Source organism: Phalacrocorax aristotelis, chromosome 6 (genome assembly GCF_949628215.1).
Source record: "Phalacrocorax aristotelis chromosome 6, bGulAri2.1, whole genome shotgun sequence".
In the NCBI taxonomy this organism is placed as follows: Eukaryota; Metazoa; Chordata; class Aves; order Suliformes; family Phalacrocoracidae; genus Phalacrocorax; species Phalacrocorax aristotelis.
Genome location: NC_134281.1, coordinates 42752020 through 42775305, shown reverse-complemented (window position 1 = coordinate 42775305; position 23286 = coordinate 42752020). Strand labels below are relative to the sequence as shown.

The 23286-nt window shown below is 41.5% G+C and overlaps 1 long non-coding RNA gene across 1 annotated transcript; it reads right to left on the bottom strand.

Annotated features, from left to right (window-relative positions):
• Positions 1-17224: 17224 nt before the first annotated feature.
• Positions 17225-23179, bottom strand: LOC142058363 (uncharacterized). Its single transcript, XR_012660937.1, has 4 exons — positions 23068-23179; positions 21952-22011; positions 20000-20143; positions 17225-19926 (listed from the first exon to the last, which is right to left on the bottom strand). It is a non-coding gene; the product is annotated as an uncharacterized LOC142058363 (long non-coding RNA).
• Positions 23180-23286: the final 107 nt, after the last annotated feature.

The window sequence follows — 23286 nt, the reverse complement described above, 5'->3', positions numbered from 1 at the left end:
ATCTGAAATTCATGACAAGTTTTCACTTTTCACCAGCAGCATCAGCCACCCAAAGATCTCAAAGTACTGCAGACAGTAATCCCACCTGGCAGGTAGGTATTATCCCTGTGTTGCAAACAAGGAAACAGAGACAGAGATTTAAGGGCAAGAATCCCAGCAGCATTTAGATGCCTAACTCACATTGACTACAAGCTGGGCAATTCACTTGAAACCAAAAGCACTTCATACCTGAACATCTTTAAAGATCCTGCCCAGGGTGATTTTCCCAAGGTTCACAGGAGAAGGGTGTGAGAGAGGCAGCATCCACATCCTAGGGTTTGTGATCCCTTTAATTATTGGTCTCTGCTTCAACTTCATTTCTAAATCTCTGTACAGGTCTTGACATGAAACATACCATACCCTAACATATGGAAAACAGGATGTCTCGTATCTGGGCATGAAAGGTGGATTCACCTCAGTTACATTTTATAACCTACAAATTAGATGTCTACTCTGAAAAAGCTGTTAGGCTGCCTTGGCAGTTAAGGAAGAGAGGGGCACTTCCAGGTCACAATTCATCTTGCCCATCGCAGGATCGCTCCCTCAGCATTATCTCATCTTCTTCCAAGGACTGAAGCAATCAGTTTAGAACAGGTGCATTATCATCATCATCATCATCATCTGGACACCTACATTTTGTCTGCACACATCCATTACTGTCTTTCACACCTAGTTGCACCATCTCTGGTGGCTCAGTCCCCACACTGGTAGGCCCTCAGGGAGACCTTTCTCCACAAACAGCAGAGCCTGGACTTGGCTCTGCTGCAGGCCTGCGGCTCCAAGTAGCTCAAACCAGGCAGCCAGCTGCAAAACCTCAACCCCCGCAGATTGTTACAGCATTACAATTGATGCTATTCAGAACAGCAGAGTAACAGTTATGGTAATATTCCAATCTAAGGAAAAAAAAGTAAGTGTGTTTTGGAATTCAGATGAGTGACCTTTTGACGAGAGATTAAATATATTGACTCATCAGATGTCCATAATGAAGGCCAGGTCTTTTAGATGTGGGGTCTAAAATCTCCTGCAGGTACTAAAATACAGTGCGTGATTATTCACGTTCCTCATGATAATTTTTTTAAAATCTGATTAAAATACCTTTAAAAATTGTTTTGCTTTGATTTTAAAAGGAACTTCTTTGTAGAGTTCCTCGGTAGCTCATATTCCTTTTTGCTGTCATCTGCCCTCTAGGTCTCTGTATACACATCTTTCCCTAGCAGCATTGGAGGCCTGGTAGCAAAACCATCATAAACAATTCACTGATGTTTCAAAAAGTTGATTAAAAATAAATGCTTAATATTTCAGAAAACACAACTCATGTACCTTGGAAAAACCTGTAATCTGGCTTCCTAAAATCAGTTGTAGTAACTGGATATTTGGTATATACCTCACTTTAGATATAGAAAAGCCTGCTTTTTCCCTTAGACACAGATTTCCCCAAAACTGTGTTACTAACATTGTGTAAAATCCTAGTGCCTACAGCTGCAAAACTCTGAGTCTGGACGTTCTTCACTACTAACACTCCCAACCTGCATCTGCCTTCAGCTCTTGACTCTCTAGGAAATAAGTTCATCAATTATCATGCCTGGAAATGCCATGCCTTGAAAAATAAAGAAGTCACCAGACACTCTGATTGAGATCATCCATTGCTTGGCTTTCCTGGGACAAAAGGAAAGTTTCTTCATCCAGCTTCACATTTTGCCAGGAGTAGAGATAGTCCCACTACCACCAACCCTGTAAGTCACAGAGCAGTCCCAGCCCTGCTGGGACCGGGTGGCTGTGTGTGGAGAGGTGGCTCTGGGTGAGATGGCTACTCCGAGGGCAGACAGGCAGAGCAGACCCCTGCCTCTCCGCCTGCGTAGCTATGCACGCAGATTCCTCTCCCAAGATACTTTGGATTTTTTTGAGAAAGACACAAGGAATATTGCCTAGCTGTACATTGGCTTGCATTGCAAGACACAGCCAACATTTCACAGCTGTCAGTGTCTGGTGTGAAATGCGCTGGTGGGACGCCCACCTCCAAAAGCCCCACCACAGCTCTCCAAGAGGCCTGAAACTGAAGAGGCACTGCAACTGACCCATCCTTCTCTTTACAGAGAGCATCTCTACAGACCCGTCCCCTGTGTGATTGAACAGGTTTGTCCTTCCACTGACTCTGCTGTCTATATATTTACCAATAGGAATATTTTTAAAAAATTATGGCAGCCCTTACTGGGCACCCTTCAAAAGTTGGTGGGTGCTTTACCTGCCCCTCTACAAAAAGAACTTCAGCATCTCCAATAGTTCAGAATCACTAAGGAAGTAGATATGAACTTCATTCAGATTGCCCATTTAGTACCTAAAATGGAGAGTATAATTTAGCATAGAAGTTGAGAATGGCAGTAAGCAGCTCACCTCACTTGCTGTCACTGCCCTCTCAGGACCTTGGCTCCTGAAGCAGTGCATGGAAAGGGGGGCTGCCTCAGGGGAAGAAGAGGTAAGGAATAGGCTCACTCATACAAATCTAAAAACCTCTCCATTAACAAATATTGTGCATCTGTTTTGGTCTGTAAGTCTTTATTAATCTGCCTCTGGGCTTGGGGGGTTGTGAGGACAAGGGTGGTTTTCTGTTCTGTGCCTGTTCGTGGATGGCAGAAAACTGAAGCCTCCCCAGTGACGAGCTGCTATCCTGATCCCATTAAAGGCCTCAGTTGCATTTTGGTTATATCCAATATTTAAGTACCTCACCCAGCTTTATCTCTTTAGTGCCTGAAACCATTCAAGGCTTATCTTCTAACCTCTCCACCAATTTCCTTTTCTGCAGTGTTTAATCAATACTCTGGCAACTTTAGGGCATCCAAAGGCCAACACTGGGGGGTGGGGAAAACCAAACAAAAAACAAGACAGAGTGCATGGGCAGACACTCAAACTACTTGTTTTCCTCTCGTGATTTTTTTACAGGACTAACTTAAAGTTTTTCCATTTGTAGAAAAGTCTCCTTTTGCAAAACTCTGTAGAGATTCTATTCTTAGTGCTGTTACGCCAATATGTAATGGATTTGCCTAATTCTGCTGGACCATTCTGGAATATTTGGAGATTAAAATGTGTACTTCTTGTGACTTGGTTAAAGAGAAAAACAAGATAAAAATAATGGAGTCTTGGATGCAAATTTATTCCCCAAGTCATTAATATATTAGATTTCATATGCACTACTGAAGATAAAATATATATCCGAGTACAAAGATGCCAATATGTGGCTTAATGAGCCACTAAAAAAAGAAAGGGTGACATGGCAAATGACAATTTAAATAGTTCTGACAATGGCATGAGATCTGATTTGTTGCTTCCTGAATACGGATGGTAATTTTTGCTGTGTGCATTGGCTGGGTTTGTATGTACTCATTTACTTGACACCCTGTGCTAATGCAGCAAAGATGTTTAATGCTATTCATCTGCAAGTTAGTTTAGGTGTTGCTACTATGACAGGGCCAAACTGTGCTTATTGGGCTTACAGCATCTTCCTCAGCATGCAAGAGTTGCAATGCTTATTGGGAGAGCCCAGCATGCTGCTCTCTGTGTGCTTAGCCAGCTCCTCAAAACCCCAGCCAGCCTCCACTGAAGTCAACAGAGACACTCCCATTGACTTGGAGCTGGATTAGACCATCAGCTGCCATGGGAGAGGAACACATCCAGATCTGCTGGCTCAGACATGCCGGCAGCAATGACTTCAGCATGTGAGGTGGATTGAAAAACCAGATTACAACTTCTTAAAAATCATTTAAAATAACTAACCCATGGTTAGGCGATACTGTGTCCATTTAGGGATAATGTAGGCTATAGGTTAGGAGATGTCAACCATGGGTTCCAAAGGGCTTTGGCCTCTTTCCCAGCTCTGAGGAACCACAAGTCCTCATCTTGTTGTAGATCAGGTCCTGCTTGGCCCCACCCACTCAGGTCCCTCAGCAGACCTCTTTAAAGCTCAACTCATAGAAAGTCTCACTAGGTTTTTTTATTATGCTGTGAAAAAGAAGTCAGTCTGGCCCTGACTGGCCATGTCTGCAAAGGAAGTCCCTCCTCAGATCTTGCTACCACACTAGTTGCCATGTGCTGCTGTGACTCACCTATGAGAGCTGGGCTAGCGGTTGATCTTAGCACTTATGGTTCCAGGACCTAAATAAGTTGGCACACAGGTTAACCAGAACCTTTAAGCCCTCCAGCCTTCACCTCTCCCCATCATTATTTCATATTCGTCTTTAGGAAAAAAGAGTAGCAGTATCTCATCTGGGGCACCTGCCCCTGCAAGTCTTACCTGGAGGAACCAAATTCAACCAAATCCACAGAATGGTAAGGGTTGGAAGGGACCTCTGGAGATCATCTCGGCCAACCCACCTGCTTCAGCAGGTACACCTAGAACAGGGGGTACAGGAAAGCATCCAGGTGGGTTTTGAATGTCTCCAGGGAAGGAGACTCCACCACCTCCCTGGGCAGCCTGTGCCACTGCTCTGCCACCCTCACAGGAAAGAAGTTTTTTCTCATGTTTAGCTGGAACTTCCTGTGTTTCAATTTGTGCCCACTGCCCCTTGTCCTGTCACTGGGCACTATTCAAAAGAGTCCAGTCCCATCGTCCTGACACCCACCCTTGACATATTTATAGGTATTGATGAAACCCCCCCTCAGTCTTCTCTGGACAAGGCTGAAAAAACCCAGGTCTCTCAGCCTTTCCTCATATGAGAGATGCTCCAGCCCCCTAATCATCTTGGTAGCTCTCCACTGGACTTGCTCGTGCAGTTCCATATCCTTCTTAAACTCAGGGGCCCAAAACTGGACACAGTATTCCAAATGTGGTCTCACTAGGACAGAGTAGAGGAGGAGGAGGATAACCTCTCTCGACCTGCTGGCCACACTCCTTTTCATGCACCCCAGGATCCTGTTGGCCTTCTTGGCCACAAGGGCACATGGCTGGCTCAGGGTCAGCCTGCTGTCCACCAGCACTCCCAGGTCCTTCTTAGCAAAGCTGCTTTCCAGTAGGTCAGCCCCCAGCCTGTACTGGTGCATGGGGTTGTTCCTCCCCAGGTGCAAGACCTTGCACTTGCTTTTGTTGAATTTCATGAGGTTCCCCTCGGCCCAGCTCTCCAGCCTCTCCAGGTCTTGCTGGATGGCAGCACAGCCTTCTGGCATATCAGCCGCTCCTCCCAGCTTGGTATCATCAGCAACTTGCTGAGGGTACACTCTATCCCATCGTCCAGGTCATTGATGAATATATTAAAGAGGACTGGACCCAGCACAGACCCCTGGGGAACACCACTAGTGACAGGCCTCCATCCAGACTCTGCCCTGTTGATCATGACCCTCTGAGTTCTGTTGTTGAGCCAGTTCTTTGACTGTCCTCTCATCCAACCCACACTTCCTTAGCTTGTCTATGATGATGCTATGGGAGACAGTGTCGAATGCTTTACTGAATTCTAGATAGAGGTACCATGGTGGGGTACTTTCTCTTCTGGCCTCTCCTACCAGCCTGTCCTACCAAGTTCAAAGTGTTACTGGTTTTACCATTCCTCTGAAAGGCTGGGCAGAGGGCACCTCTTCCCCTACAACTCACAAGACCTGGAAATAAAACCTGTACCTGAAACAGTGGTGGAGTTTTAATCAACAGATCTGTTTTACTGAACTTTCTCTGCAGGTTGGAAAAATACTGCATGGGTTTAAAAACCAGGTTCAGTGCCCAGTATTAGCACAGGGTGCTGAGGAGGGGCAGATGCTGCCCCATGCCCTGGCACAACACCCCAGTGTAGTGTGGCAAGGCAACAGGTTTATGTGTCCTCCGAGGTTTCTCAGTCACAGGAAACTCTCTACTGCCTAAGGTGGTGTTTCAGGCATAGCATGTAATTTAACAGTTTGCTAATGGTAAAACAGATATATAGGAAGCTCAGCCCTGGCTGCAGCAGTTTGATCACATTTCCAAATACAAACCTAACTGAATATACTAATTCATCTCCAGCCAGTCAAGAAAACAGGTCTCAGAAGTATACCCACTTTCTGTCGCTTCAGCCTGGGAGAGAGACAATACCCCTCTACCAGCTCCAGCAGCCCACTCCTTATCATCCAAGGGAACATTATTCTGTGGAACTACATTTTACAGTAAATAAACCAAATAGTCTCCACTACAAAACCCTGCAAAAGACTTTCAGCAGATATAATCTACTTTGTGCCTATGGAGAACTAGGAAAATTTACATGGGTACACGCACATACAAAAACTTTCTCAAAGACGAGAGCCTTCATGGGAAGTCTGGCCTTTGGTAGTTTGTGTTTACTTCATGCCACACACACAAACTACATTTCAGAAGATGCCACTATTCTTCTTACCTCGATCTACATCTTGTTATCCAAAATCTGAACAGCATTTTTATGTACGTTATACATAGAAGCAATTGTACTAAAACAGATAAAATTTAAAAAGCACCTAACTCAAAAGGACTGTAGCACAGTTAAGCTTCAGAAGGAAACTGGGACATATTTCTGTCCATTTACTTTAAAAGTTTGCCCCTCTTAACCCCAGAAGGTCTGGAGATGTGGAAAGCATTTTAAGAGAATAAGAGAAGCTTTTTTATTTTTCCTTGATGAAGTACTCGTTAAGAACAGGTATTTGTTGTCATTACTATTTTGTTGTATCACCAGCATGACAAGAAAATACTTGCCCAAAATACCAAAAAATAAAAACCTCTTGAGAGAGCCTGTTCTTGCCACATTTCCATCCCAATATTTACAGGCCCAGGAGGTCCAGATAAGCTTTGGATATGCATCAAAGCTCCTGGACGGTTATCCAAACCAAGCACAAGCCCTGAACCTTTTGAAGTTTGTCCATCGCCAGTTATCACATCCAATTCCTCCCCTTTCATAACAAGAATTATAGTCTCTGTTTTCAGGAAGTTCTTATGTTCAGTGACTCTTGATTTTCCACAGAGGAATATGTAGAATTTCACTAATGTCTATACCAGACTTTCAAAAGAAGTCATACCCTTATTATTTTCCAGCATTTAAGTGTATTTTTCTTACTTAAGACTCAAAACACAAACTAAGCTTATACTTCCGACTATTACCTTGGCAAAGCATCTGCAGCTCTTCCTGATGCAGAGTAGAGCCTGTAGGTTCAGAGGTTCAGCGATGCACAGACTTGGCCTTCCACCAGCGGGACCAAGGCTCAAGTTCTTCCTGCACTCTCAAGTGAAATACAGTCAGCAGTTTCTTCTCAGTCCCTGGTGAACAGTAGCTCACACAATAAAACTATCATACCTAATTCAGCACAACTGGCAAGCTTTTGAGAGAAAGGCTTTGCGTGCAGGCTGATTTATGGGTTAACCCAACAGAAGATACTCCCTATAGGTTAGGTGTGATGAGGTCACTGACAGGGCAATAATGATGAAGTTTTTGACTGTAAATTCCCTCTATTTCAAAAGCTATAACTGACAACTATAAACAATTTGGACAAGGTTTCTCTGTAACTCAAGAAAAATATTCTTGCTTTATGTACTGCATAAAGGATTGCCATTATCTTTTCTTTCCCTTCCCTTACTTTATGTATAAAGTAAGGCTACCAGGACAAATTTATTCTCCACAGTGACAGAAGTTAGAGACTATCTTCTTAGTACTTTCAAGTTCATTTACAAAATTCAGGGGAGATTGCTTCAATTAGGGTCATCTGGTCATGTATCCCTTGATCCTTTGATCACCAAAGCAGAAATACCATGTTGGTAATCTCTGGGCTACCATTTGGGTTAATGAATCGGCTTGACTTTAATTCTAGCCCAGATGTAATCTTTTATAGCTTAATGATTTGTTCTAACATGAACTCCATTTGAATGTAAACAGTTTCTTTATTTAGAGCAAAAATTCTTTTTTATAACTTGTTTCTCTTCCTAATTAATTCTAGAGCAATTAAATCAAACCTTGATCTGTGGCAATCAAGATTAAATCATAGTATAGGTTAGGCTGCTAATATCGTCTTTGAGTTCATTATTATCAAGGCTAACAGTAATCAGCAAGGGAGGGAGAAACTGCTGTAGTGAGGGTTACAGATCTGAGGACTTGTTCTTGTTTTTAATAGCTGATCTGATTTAATGTATGATAATACTTGCACTTATTTAGTAACTCTCTTCTAAGGAGCTCAACATACTCTCCCGAAGTTAATTTATTCTAACACCACTGATGTGCAGGAGGTAAATATTATCTCCCAGGGACACAGAGAAGTTTTGGGACATAGAAGAGTTGTGGGCTGTGTGCAAAGTCACAGATTGGGGCCCAGATCTTAATTCCATTAACAAAGCATTAGTGGGAGCCTCACCATGAAGGCTAGTTATGAAAAGGGAGGAACAGCACCTCATCCATAAGCAGTCATGAAGCATTCTGCTTAAAATGGATTTGTTGGCCATTGCATCCAGGCAGTCCTCAGAGCTAAAAGCCATCTGTGCTGTTAGCTGGCTGCCTCAATAGATCTCCCTCCATCACGCCTCCTCAAGAGGACTTGCCATGTAGTTCTGCCCTGCAGTTGCCAAGGGGGATTTGCATTCCCAGAGGTAAAGAAAATTCATTTGTAAGTTGTTAACAAGATGGAGGCTGATGAATTTGACAGGTATTGTAGTTCTTAGCTCTGCCTAAATAGTCTGACCTGTCCACCACATAACCACATAACTTCTTTTCAAGTCAAATTTAGATTTAAAGGAGAATGAAAGGGACACTTCACAGCTCTGACTGTCCTCAAATCAAGGCACTGATGTCCCAGATGAGCCCCAGCTGAACCAGTTCTCTCCCTGGGTCTCTGTACGTAATTATATTATCCCATGCTGTGGCAGATTAATTCTGACTGTGCAGGAAACTCCTGGCCATTTGGGTCATCTCTGTGTGGTACAGCAATTGTGTGGAAAGGACCAAATCACCCCAGTTCAACTCCAAACAAGAAAAACACAAGAAAGCATCACAATGTTGTTTGTACTCCGGTTCTATATTAGCTCGAAAAAATTACAGCAGTGCCATTTTCAATTCAGTGTTATGCTGGAAAGGTTGCAAATTAATTAGAATTATGCCTTCTTTGTGCCAAGTGATAATTTACTGCAATTAATTATCAAAAGATCTACTGCTGTCAATTACGGTACTTGCTCTTTGGGGGGGAGAAGCTATTTACGTATAGCTAAATTCTGTAACAAAGTTCCATTTTACTTTTATTGTTTTCAATTAAACTATCATCATTTGCTTTCCCTCTGCCAAACACAATAAAGACTCGTTAAGAACTAATCATGCTACTGTGACCTTTTTTTTTAATCCAAACACTAGCTAGACCTGCACTGAGTCAACACTCCTATTGTTACACCTGCAAATTGTACGTAGAGAGGAGCATACTTCAGAATTAATGAGCACAGCTGTGGTCTCTCTTACATTCAACACTTGTAAAATAGACCTCTTTAAAGTGCCATTATCACAATATTGATAGAGTTATTTATAGTACTGCGAACGTTCCCAGTCATAACAGAGTCCTTGTTATCCCCCACAGCAGTTCATGTTGTTGCCATCTCCTGGACTCATTCCACAGTTTGTGATAAGGCACCAGGTGGACAATCCTTCACAAATGAACTATAAAAAACATTAGGAAAACTTCTACATAAGCAAGTTTTATAGCTGGGAATAGGTCAAGCTGTCAAGATCCAGCCCGCGTATGACTTGTCATGTTCTTCTGCTATGCAGTTTCCTGTATTTTCTGGGTGGGAAGTGAAATAAAATTACAGGCAGTACAAGCTGCAAATGAGCTGGATGGTATTGTCCAAATCAGAGCTGCTTTTTGCAGTTACTAATACTGTTTTACCATGATTCAGTAAAACAGATGTAAGTTCAAACTCTTGGTGTCAGTCGCTGAAAACAAATACCACAGGTGCCAACTTTGGTTGCTAAGGGAATACAAGCTTCTTGGGCTTCACAGTGTGTGTGTAAACAGCTAAAGATTGTCCAAGGCAGAGGTTCTGCTCTCTGCAGGAAGGTATTTGCCTTTTTCAGGTCTCTTCCAACTCAGCTTGATCTCCCGACACATTACTGAAGTATCAGCCAATGTGGTTGAAATGAAGTCAGTAGGACACATAATCAACGCAAGTTTTCCCAACCTCATAACTGCAGCACTGGGGGTTTATATTATTCTTATTGTAATATTTCACATTATTCTATAGTTAAGTTTTGTCACACTTGCCTCTGTATCCCACCAGACATCTCAGAGATCTGGATACAGCTTTTGTGGGGATACATTCATGGGAAGGTCTCCTACAGACCCAGCAAACAAGCAGCTGTGAAATTCAGTGCAATTGCTACAGCTATATGAAGATTTCCGCATTCTGCAGCCAGCCATGCTTCTTTGAGTTTAATAACGGGGTGGATTGGGGGGGTGGGGAGTGGTTGAACTGAGCATGACAGAGTTTTTTAGTAGATGAGTCACAAAGTTATATCCCTGTGAGAGCTCTAGAGGTCACAGGTCCAGAGGTGAGCACAGCCACTTACATGGATGGCTATTCCCCATCCAGCTCATGCAAGCGGCTGAGGAAGAAAACTGGGGCAAGTCTTGGCCCTGCAGCTGTTGCCATGAATGCCTTTACTCCCTCTTTCTGGTTGCAATGCATTACTTTTCTTGTTATAGGGCAGGAAATAACTTTGCTTCTGATCCTCTGTCCCTTATCTGAGGCAAATAATTTTGTCATAATTCAGCCTTGATTTTGGAAAGAATTGCAGAAAAACCACAAGTCCCCAAAGAGTAAAAATTCAACAAACACTTTGTTACTTATGAATTATTTCCCCAGATCCATCTATTTCATATCTTAAGTACTTCATGGCTGAAAGGTCAGATCTAAAATAACCTAATATTCTATTTTCCCTCTGAATTTAAGAGAATACTTTCATTGTACAGAACAGCTTGGAGAACCAGCCGAGCAATATTTATCTCACAGGTGTTGCTAGTTCAGATCTCCTGCAGGCAAGTAGACTTGTGTAGTGATTCCCAATTGATGGCTGTTTGGCTTATGTGAAGGTATTTGTCAGCTGTTCCTGTGTCCTTGGGGAAGGGAAGAGGTGAACTCCTGCTCTCTCCGAGGTAATGGGGAGCTGGGGTAGGTACTTGAGCACAGAGTTTTAAATCCCTGAATTTGCCCTTATTGGCATGTATCAAGCTGGACTTCTCAGTGAGAATTTGAATCCAAACAATAAACTCTATTATTTGTAAGGGCTCTCACAATATCTGATTGTTGCAAAAAAATTCTCTCCAGAAGTCTCTGACTTTTCAGCTGCCCTTTTTTTTACTTCTGAAGGATTTCTATTTCCAGGTTTTCTTACGTCTGTGGCTTATACCATAATTTGGATTACTTCTGGTTTTGTTAGTGTATTTATCCTCAGCTATATCAGTACAGTAGAAAAAAGCTCAAGAAGAGTGGGGGTAGAAATTTAAACCTTCCAGTTACTTTGAGTTTTGGAAGAGTTTTCACATTTTTAGTAGATTTTCAGGATTTTAGAAATATTTCTATTTCTCACCAAGAGGAAAGAAAGAGCCTGTGTAGTTATGGGAATGAGGAGTTTTTGTGGAAGTGAAGGAGAAAGAGAGGAGGCTGGTAACTAGGGCTGTCACCTGGGACCCTGCTTTGCCATTTTCTTCTGAAGGAGTGACCTTGTTAATAAAATGGCTCTTCTAGAACAGTGCTCTTCTCTAAGGAAAAGCTAGAGGTGGGCTGAAGTGAGAGGCAGGGAGTAGTACATTGCTTTTTGTTTCCATAAACTTACTGAGGAATGCATGCAACTTTGGTGCACATGTGATTCAACTAATCTAGTTAAAATCAGAAAAGGATTTCTCATAATTCAATTGGAGTTGTTTTTAATGTTTGGACTTTGGTCAAGGACAGCTTTATTGATTGAATTTAATTGCATATATTTTCCTGTCCATTTATTGAAGCCCATTTTTCAAGTCACTTGAGAGGCTGCTAACATTTCAGAAAGGGGATATGCCAAAGCATTGCTTTAATTCATTATCTTTTGGACATACAGTAGTTGATACTTGGCCTGAATTAAATCCGTCAGAGAATGTGATAGCATAATTACTTACAGGTATCCAAAACTGCTTTTAACTGAATTCTCTAGGAGGTTATGCATAAGATTTGTCTTGCCCTTACATTGGATGCAAATGTCTGGGATTTCAATGATAAATAAATATTTCATCAACTGAGGACAGATTTTTTTTCTTGTTTCCATATGTTGCTGATTGACTAAAATTCTCGTGAGGTCTTTACTTTTCCTTAATATATAATATAAAAGTCTTTTACAAATTAGCTCAGTAACTCTTTCAAAATGTGTAAACATGGCAACCCTTGAGGTAAAGAGGAAACTGTCTGTGACTTGACTCTGACTTGCTTTTTTTCTTTTGAACCGTGCTCAACCCTCAAAGACTTTCTAGACAAAACTGCACATTAGCTAGATTGCTTCACACTGCATTCCGATGACGTGAAGTCTGTGATCCTCCAAAAGTTACATCAGCCTGCTTCCAAATAGAGCAAAGGGCTAGATGTTCCCAGCCTGAAAAGACCTATAGGCTGGAAAATGCTGTGGGAAGGGCAGCAGTCATGTTACACTGCAACCCCCCATGCCACAGCCCTACCACTTTGCTGAACCAGAGCTGTAGAGGGAGCACTGCTCCTGTAAGCTCTGTCCCTGCTTTCCTTGACTGTTTTTATGGTCTTTTGCTCCCAGTCACAGCTTCCTGCCTTCAAGTAAGTTCTCAGTCTAGCAAAGAAAACATGTACGTGCATGTCTTTAAGGATGCAGGAACTTCTGCTGGCAGTTGTGGACCCATCTGCATTTTGGGCTCAGCTCTCTAGCTCTGCACTGAAAGTAACTGGCATCATCTTGTTGTTTGTGAAAACTAAAAGTAGCAATAGTTGCAGTGTTAAAGATTGTATTTATCAATAATAGGCCTAAGTAGGAAACATGAATCTACCTATAAAAGCTCTGGCATACAGTGCTTGTCAGATATCTGACTATTTTGTAGGGAGATACATAAGGCCAGACTAGTTTCAAAAACTGTGAATCAGACAAAATCCAAGCTTTGATTCTTATGTAAGAAAGCATGACCCTTCCTTGGAGTGAGGGAACATTCGCACAAAAGGCCCAGGTTTTATCCTGTTCTTACACTAGCTCTGTGGTTAACAAATGCAAGCTGAAATACCCGACGTCTGTAATACCTCCCCTCCCCTCAGAACACCTGACACTTAAATGCTGCCTGATTCACAGAAGTTTTGCTCAGGAATCCAGTGATCATATCTGATAAAAGGCACAAGGAATTCCTTTCACAAGGAACTGAACCACAGATGGTTATGTGATTTGAGGGCCACTGAACATCAACAGTTTTACCAACTGAATCAGAATTACGGAAACACCTGCGTGACTGCATCTGCAGACTCAGCTAAATTATGCTTCCATCCAGCTACATGATATCTAATGTGTAATTCTTCTGCATTTTAATCAAATGCATTGTAATGTCAATACAAAATTTCAATATGAATGCACCTTAATGTAGGAGTAACTAATAGCTACCATCCATTAGTAACAGTTAAGAGACATACTTCCTACTAGGCAACAGGGGCACAGTTATTTTAACTCATTACCTGCTTTGTAAATGACACTTAATTGCACATGAAGATAGGATGTTCACAGGACACCACTGGGAATGCAAAACTGAGCACCCAAAAGATAGCAAATGCTTGAAAGAAGGTTGCAGAGGTTTGTGAACCCCCTGCACAGTAAGACACAGTAAGGCTTTGTGTGCTCTGCCCAAATGGTGCCTGTTCCCCATAAAACCTGTACTGAGATTAGCAGCATAATGCTAGAAAACTTTTGCTAAGCATATGTAAACTCTTAGTTTGCAAAAGCTTTTCAGATTTGATGGATTTTTGAGGCTACTGTAAAGCATTTCTTAAGAAACAGATGATGTAGGCCAACCTCCTAGTTGTTGCTTTCAAATTACGATGTTATAAGGGTTTTTCAAGGACAAACTACCAGAGTGGTAACACTGAAACATTTTATTTCTAGCACCTTTCTTAGAGATAGATGAATTAACATGGATAAAAATTTTCCAGAAAGAAATCAGCCTGACAAAAACATGAAGTTTGGGATATGTCCTCTAGTGGCTAATACCTAACAAAGTTATGGTCACTGAAAATCAACTTTTAAAACAGGAAGCACTGGTCAACCTTGCGTGATGGATAACAGTGCAAGTTACTGCTTGCTGAAATTATTGAATTTGGCTCTGTCCTGAGATCTACCTCTGGTTTAGCCTTCAGAAGTGAGTCCCAGCGCCCGCAGGACTGAATTCAAGACACCTACCCTGATATGAGGTTCTTCCCCCAATGAAGCTGGGGGGGATCGGGGCCAGATCTTCTGGAAAACAGACATTGTTGTATCATGGTACAGTTATCTGCTTGTTCATGCTTCTAGTACCTTTAGAGAAAGCCTGAATGCATGGAGTGAGGTAGAAAGTGAAGATTTAAACTAAGTAAATTTATTCCTGATAGGCTGGGTTTTGAAACACAGTGCTTCCTGCCCATGTTTGAGTTTACTTTAGTTCATTGGTCCCTAGAGCAACCAGAATTATAGCTCAGCAAACATCTTCAAGGATCATACATTCAAAAAAAAAACCAACCTCTCAAATCTTGAAGTGTGGCTTAAAGACAGAAAACCTCCTAGCAGAAAAGAGATTGAGAACACATCCTGACTTGGACATTTCCCCTTTCAGATGTGGACAAATGTTCATTACAAATTACACTGAAATCAGTAATTATTTTCATATGGTTAGCAAATAATAATGATTCAACATTTGCATGTCCCTGAATTGCAGTGGAGCCGGATTACAGATGGTACAAGATGCATCAGTTTTACAAAGCATATTGAAGACTTCAACTTCATGACGGAAAGTGTTCTGTCATCACTTAACTTATATGCACATGAATACCAGCACAGGGGGGAGTCTGCACTTATGAGAACCACTAAAGATGCTAAAAACAGGTACACAGAAATCAAATCTAAATGCTCAATTATTTTAGCTTTCCATTTGTTTTCGTAAGTACTGAAAGTTAAAGTTCCAACCATCCTGCCTAGATGGAGCCACAGACAGAACTCAAACATTCAAGTCCTTTAAAAAAATCTGCCCTTTCTTCAGTGGAAAGGTTTAAATGCATATTGTTGCATGGCAAACAGAATGGAATACACAAAATAATGCTACTTTATGCAATGACTTTGGATTCCAGTTTGTGTCTATGAAGTATTTACCCTAAGCCCACAAAACCCACCAAGCAGCTCCCATGTGAAAGAATGAGAAGGGAGGTTGCATTCAGCAGTACTGTTAAGTGCAGCGATTTCTAATAACAGCAATGTCTGCTCTGTGTGATCTGTATCAACATAAAAAAAAAAAAGTCTAGTCAAGTGCCCAGCAAGGGGTCTATTCTCATGTCTATGCTCATATGTTAAGTCCCATTGACAAGCATTAGTGGGAGCTGCACGCACATATGGATATGTGAATAGCCCCAGTGGAAGCTGCACAAAGTAGCGTTCAGCTATACAGAGATCAATTCAGTCACTAAGATAAAATAATCTAGGGGGAGATGCCTTAAAGAATGCAGTGAATAAACCAAATAATTTAAAGAAATTGACAAATAACGGAGGTTTAAAATGAAACAACAAAATAAAAACAGCATTAGCACCTATTCTTTGAACTAAATAGTAAACAAGAATTAGCTTTAAGAAATTAACCCTGGCCAAAACTTACAAAAATGGCTTACAAGTCTGAGTTCTCTAATTTTGAGAGCATCTTTGTCTTACTATTACTCTATATTCTAAATAGAAACAAGAGACACAGCAAAAAGATCTTGCTGACAAGACATGAGTTAAGAAAAGCACTGATAAATATTGTTCTGCTGGACAACATGGTACATGAAATCATGGCAACTCTGCAATAGGTCAATGATAATGATGCTCCTGAGGTTATGCAACACCAACAGCCACCCTATAAATGTCAAAGCCTTGCAGAAACTCCCTGAGAAAGGTTTCCTGCTACCTGAAAAGGCTCCAGCAGCCAGTCTGATGGACAACAAAAATCTCTAAAGAGTTTGTTCTCTTTCTGCAGGCAATCTTCAGGTTTTTCCCTGAAGCCACTGCCTAGTTCAAAATCCCATCATGAGTTGGAGTACTGTTCTTACTTACACTTGCATAGCTGAAACAACAAAACGTTTCCTGACAGTTAAACATAAACAGGTCTAGCAACAATTAAATCATCAATTAATGGACCAGACAGCAATCACTGTGGGAAGGGTTTAAGGCAGTGATAAGTGCCCATAATTAGAACCTAAACTGGTGGGATATAGAGTGGGTGATAAGCAAATAACACCTATAAATCAGGTATACTTGTGATCAAGATCACTGGTTTCCTTTCCTTGTTCTGGTGCCCATAGTGGAATTCAACCACCTGAATTGCAAGTTATTGCAGAGTTCTGTATGTTTACGTATGTCTTACTGGCTTCAGACCTAGGTCCAAACCATATCAGCAGCACTGCTCTGGAACATCCTGAGGTGAAGCAGTCAATATGACTGACAATGAAAGCTCTTATCTTACAAGATGTCCTTTTCCAGTGGTCATTTAAACCGACAGCCAACCCTTTAATCTCGGTAAACCAAAGTGTGTTGGGTCCCTGCTGGCCAAAACATCTGAGAAGACAAAAGACACCATGTTCCAGCTGACACCTGCAAGTAATTACACACGGCGCGATAGCAGAGCGTGAAAGAACTATTTGAGAAATGATGCTAAGAGAGGTGCATTTCTTTTTTGTATTGACTGAACTATTTTCTGATGTCAAAGTGCCTTAGGGTCTTAGAAATCAAAGGCAAATTAGGCAAGGTAAAGAAAATCTGTTGCCAGGTGTTCATCTGGAAACGTGATAGATCTCCAGTGATTTTTACCAGTTGTGGGAGCTGATTCACCTTCCAGATGATATTGTGTTTTATAAGGCTATTTTACTGGGCTAGTGGCAGAGGGCAAATGCTCCACAGAGAACAGAATTTGGAGGCCCACTATTTCCAGAGTATCTTCTTTACCTATCAGCAGATCTTTCAGTCTGTCTCTGATGGTTTTGGGTATCAAGACTCATATGATGCATAGCAAAGATAGGCATGCAGTTTTAGGAGAAGCTAAAATGTGGTGGATGACTCTTCCTCCTGAAGAGGAGAGAAGATGAGAAGATGGCTCCTCCTCTGAAGAGTACCAGACAGCTGCAGCCAGGTAGGAGAACTCTGAGTTATGTTCCTGTTTAGTGAATATTTATTACATTGGCACTATTTGAATGTTACTTAGTTCTGGTTAGGAAGGTAATGGTGGAGATAGATTCAATTTAAGCAGTATTTATTGTTAAAATTCAAAATGCATGTGATGTTTTCAATACTTTTTCTTAACTGTTTTGATAAAATCCAGTATCAGAAATTGTTTTTACACTACCTCCACATTGATAGAGTAGGTATCTAGAAATCCTAAGCAGAAAGCAATGTTGCAAAGAGCAGTAAAGAGATATGACAACATATTTTGTCTTGTTTTCTAGATTTCCACGTCTGGAAGATAACATACCCACATCAGACTTCTTTTTATCGAAAGAAAAGAGGAAGACCAATTTATCTTCACAGATTGAGAAATAAGTCACCTTCATATCATACCACCACATCCTGGATCTATCAGCTATTTTAAAGATAAAGAAGTTCCTCAGATTACATCCTTCCCAGCAAATTATTTAGCTTGTGTTTCATTTTAAGCTGCTGAGTTGATCAGTGGGACAATTTCCTGTTTAGAGTTAATTACCAGCATCACTGCAAGCCCAAAAGGCAGGTCATCAGCCAAAGGATCAATCTCTACCTAAGACCCTGAGACTATCTAGCTGTCCAGGCTTTGCCATCAGGGACAATTTCAATGTCCCCCAAACTTTTGGCATTTGAGTTATCAATTAATAATGCTGCTCAGTGTCTTTTTTTATTCGGCTTGCTGTTGAGTTATCAGTGTCTCTCATATGGAGAAGTTGTAGTAGTTATGGTGCAGATACATAGACTGAAATACCATCAATGACGTTCTTCACTTATATATATGGCCAATGAATAAAATGGATGCATTTCATAGAGGTTTGTACTGAAATTGCCCTAGAGAACAGTGTTCTCAGGGAAACCACCAGGACCACCTGGAGGCACATTTACCTTGCAGTTGGTGGAGAGTGTGAGGGAAGGCCAGACCCTAGGCTGTAAACCCCAGCTAGCTACAGACAGTTGAGAGACTGCCTCAAGTAAATAATTAGGAGATGGATACACAAAAATGTGCCGTCTCTTCATGCATCACATGAAGCATTGTGAGCTCTACTGGAGGGAGTTACTTTGCAGAGCCTGACTCAGTCACCTGAGTTGAGATTTTACAGAGGATGCTTAGTATAGACTGAAAACACTATAACACTCCCACAGAGGAAGGCAGCTGCTGATCCACAGCAAGGGGGGGTGGAGAGACTGCAGGGAGCAGTAGGGAAGACCTGAGCATGAAAATATTTCGTATCAGAACTGGTTATATCCATCTGTAAAATTAGTAACAACACAGACACCTGGTAGTTACGTTTCATGGGCTAATAAATACATTTAAGAGCAGAAGGGATTGTGCTGAGCCTTCACTCTGACATCCTGCACAGAATCAGTCTACGCTCTTTGATTTTATAGCATTTAGCTCCCAGCTTTCATCAGGGGCTAGGATGTCATTAGGGTAGGCTGAGATGTGCTTTGTCCGAACTTAGATGGGAGACCCCCAAGAACATGCTAAAGCCGAAGTAAATGGGATAGAGCCCCTGCTATCTCTTCCTTCTGCATTACACTGAGCTGTAATTGGAGGCACTGTGTGGTGGTAAAGTCTTGAAATGGCTTGTGTTTTTTCATCATTTCGACAGTTGTTGAACTTTTTGGAGGGGTGAGAGGGGAACAGGCTTGTAGGATGCAAACAACACATAGGATACATGTGTGGGAACTGCTGTGGTGGCTATGTATGGCTGCAGAGGCAGGAAGCTGTGTGAGCAGCAGGACAAGTGACTGTCAGCATTTCCTGTGGGAATCAATTGTTGAGGCAGGACTGCTTCAGAAAAAGAGGCTTAGGGTGAAGCTTCAGCCTAATATTCTGCCTGCAACCCACTCCAGTCCAGGACTATCTTATTCACACTGTCAATGAAACAGAGTTCCAGGTAAAAGATGCCTGGAGGTGGGATCACTGCTTCTCCTTTACCAGAGAGCAGAGGCACAGAGCTCTGAGGAATTAGCTATTTTGTGCCAGAAGGCAGGCAAGGGGTGACAAACCTACTGGTAGAGCACTGCCTTTTGGTGGTTTCATGCAGGTCCATCAGCACATAAACTCGATCTCTATCTTTTAAAATAATACATTATTAGATATATGTGAATGTGTGATATCTGCACACCTGGCCTGGGTCTAGAGAGCCCATGAAATGTGTTAGACCTGTTATTACTTGATTATTTCTTTGCACAGGTGTACGTTCCTGCTCCTAAATCCTTACGAAATGTCTCTGCTGGTGTGTATAGACTCACAGCATTGAAGGCTAGAGAAAGTCCCTTGATATAGTACAACTCATCATGTGACATTGCCCCTGCATTAGATGCACTGACTTGTTTTTTGTTACAGCAGGTCGTCTGCTCTTGCTTTGAAAATATCAGAAAAAGACCATATCCACTTTGTGCCTTGAAAGATAGCCGTCAGCCACTCTTGCTATTTAAAAAAAAACCTCCTAAATTCTCACTTGAGTTTGCTTGACGTCAGCTTGCAGATATCAATTTTTCGCTGAAAGATTAAAAATGTCATCAGTATCCAGCAGATAATTCCAGACAGATCTTATAGATACTTAAATACTTACACATTACGCTCATGTCACGTCTCAGTCTTCTTTCCAGTAAGCTAGGCAGATCGAGTGCTTTAAGTCTTTTACCATTAAGCACTTTCTTCAGCCCTGAAATCCTCTCTGTGGCTCTTTTCTGCACCCTCTCCAGTTTTCCAATGACTGTTTAAAAGCACAAGCATCAGAAACCACATAATCTTATATTGTCTGTATTAAAACCAATTGTGTTTGAATGGGCTCAGCTCATCAAGCAACTGAGATCACTTGGAGTGTCATTCTCATCATTGTCTGTCACTCCACCAATGTTCCTGTCATCCTCAGATTTATCAGCTGTGAATTTATAGCGTTTACATCCCAATCATTGAAGAAAACATTGACTAGCATCTGACCTGATGCTGATCCTGGTAAAACTCTCCTGTTTGAGAATGCTTCCTAATTCATAGCTACTTTTTAACAGGCTGTTAGCCAATTCCTAATCTAATTAGTGCATGCTCTGTTGCTATTTCTAATGTTTTTTGATCAGAATATCACACAGTGTTAATTCTAATCTCCATAAAAAATGAATATCACATCTCTTCATTGACCTTTATCATTCAGTCTTTACCTTCATCACATGATTTGATGCGCCTCATCAAGGAAAGAAATTGGGTCTGTCTGATAAGGCTTATTTCTCCTAAAACTGTATTTACCATCATTAATTATATTTCCATTCTTCATCGTTTCAGTCCCGTGGCACCTTTTCCAATATATGGTAACAGCTGATGATGTATTAGAGGCCTGTCTTTGAGGTCAGTATGTGTGTTATCAACCCAACCAAAACAATTCAATTCTTAAACCCACTCTTTGAAAACTGGTATGTTTCATTGTAGTGGCTTGCTGCTTATTTACTCTTATATATCATCAAGTGATTGAAAACAACTACTTGCCATGCTGCTTTAAGGGTAAACCGTGAAAAATCTTACAACGGTATGTATGTTCACTCCTAGTCCTGGCCACTGTTTTCCAAGAGCCTCCCAGTGGCCGCTGGTACAGAAATTGTTACAAGTTTAGACTTCCAGAGTGAGCCACATGCTTCCTGAAGCATGCCTTAGAAGAACACCATGAAAGGGACGATGATGAAATATCAGCTATCATGTAACTATCTATAAATGTTAGATTTCTACAAAGTGATTCCACTGAATTGTAATTAAGGGTTTGAAAGTCGAATGATTTTAAGTGCTAGTTTTAATTACCGCTTGGTGAACTTTAGTGTGTTAGAATTGTCACAACTTTCCTTTAGAATTAGTGTCAAGCCAAGCAATACAGTGGGAAATTATTAACTCATACTTTGGTTCAGCAATTATCTGCATTACAAGGTTTATGCAATTAGCTGTTTAAGATGTCATTATATTTTGCCATCTGGTACACAGGAGTTTATGCATATGAACAGGCACGTGTTGAAGTGATTTTCACTATATGACTCTTGATCTCAACCCAAATCATCACTATAATGAGTGGAAGACACAGTGTACAGTACATTAGTGGCAGGTGCATACTATCAACTTCATTTTAATAGAAGACTTTCATGTTTCCATTTTTAAAGTATTCTGCACAAGTGCTGAAAAATTAATTACTCGTTTGCAATTTAGCAAAAACTGAGGACATGTTATTGCTAAATGCTAAGGAACATCAGTTTTCAGAAAAGGGGCCACTAATTTAAGTTCTTTCCATCTGTAACTTCAGGCCAATTTCTGCTCCAGACAACAAGAAAGTCTCACTGAAGTTCAGCTTAAAACATTCTCTCCTTTCATGGTGAACATGCTGAATTACCTTTGATAGTCTCACAGCACTCAAAGCCTCTTGAAGCTATTGCACAGCAAGCTGCAAGGATGCCTTAAAAGCCACCTGTCCATGTGCAACAGCCTACAGCGTCACAGCCTAAAAAACTCTGCCAGTGCACACAGTACTGTGTCCTGTGCCCTTGGTCTTACCTCAGTCTGTCTGACGTCACTTTTGCCTGTTGGCTCACATTTGACACGCAGATTTTAAATCTGGGGAGAAAGGTATTACTGTCGGCAACCTACCACAAGGATATCCTATCTTCTAGGCGGTACAAAATGTAAATATCAATAATGACAGCACCGCATACTTAGATAATACCTGGTATTTCTGACGCATGCTGCGGCTGGTGTTCTAAAAATATTCACAGTCTTTAATTAATTAAATTGCATGCAGCTATTAACCTCATTTGACACAAGGAAACCAGTCTCTGGAACTGTAAGAGAACTCCTTGGTCACAGGACGGCTGTGCAGAGACTGAGAGTGAGCCATCAGTGGGGACTATATTAAGTGAACTATAGTGCAGACTCCTAAAACCAGGCTGCAACTGCAGGACTGTCATTTAGCTGTAAACACAGGTGCAATGGTTTGCGGGAGGACAAGTTTGGCATCAGGGAACGCATGGGGTAGGTCCTGCCACCTCCTCCGCTGAGCTGGAGTAAGTGCTAAATGCGGGACTACTCGAGAGACATCACTAATCGCGTTGGTCTGCTGGCAAATCATGTTTCTTAGGAATATTTATTATTTTGGGTTCTGGTATTACATTCTGGATACTCCCCACGTCTCAGGGCAGTGGTGGTTGTCTCAGAGGGGGGGAAGGCGCCGTTCCCAGCCTGCTTCCAGCCACGGTGGGGGTCAGCGCTGCGTCTCCACGTGCAGCCACTACAACTTCATTACTGAATTACATTAACAGGCCGCCCTCTAGTGTCATATTTTATTACATGGGTAAAAAAAAATGGGCTGGGTGGGTAAAAACTCGTATTTTCACTTAGTGAACACCAGCAAGCAAGCCACCCACAGAAGCAGCCACAAAACATTTATATGACCCATGTTGGGAAGTCCTCTGTCAGGTTAGAATCTCTAAAATTTGGTGTAAGATGAGATTTCTACTGAGGTTCAGAAAACCAATCCCGGAAGGCCCAAGGAAAATATCACTCAAATCTGTGCATACACACACCGAGGTACAGAATTTGCCTGCTCTCTAACATCAATATTAGCATTTCTATGGGTGGTTATACCAACGCGGCAGTATATACATTCGTCTATACCTCTAACATGAAGTGTTACATCATCCTTTTGCACGTACATCAATGTCATTCAGCGAAATACCAGGAAATGTCCTTCACAGCAACACTCCCAGTGCATGAGGATCATTTTCCTCAGGCTAAAACAAAAAGGTGACAGACCTAAGGTAACAGGCAGTGGTTATTCAGCAGTTTGCAATATTTTATAGCTAAAACCAGAAAGCACTAACAGCAAACAACCAG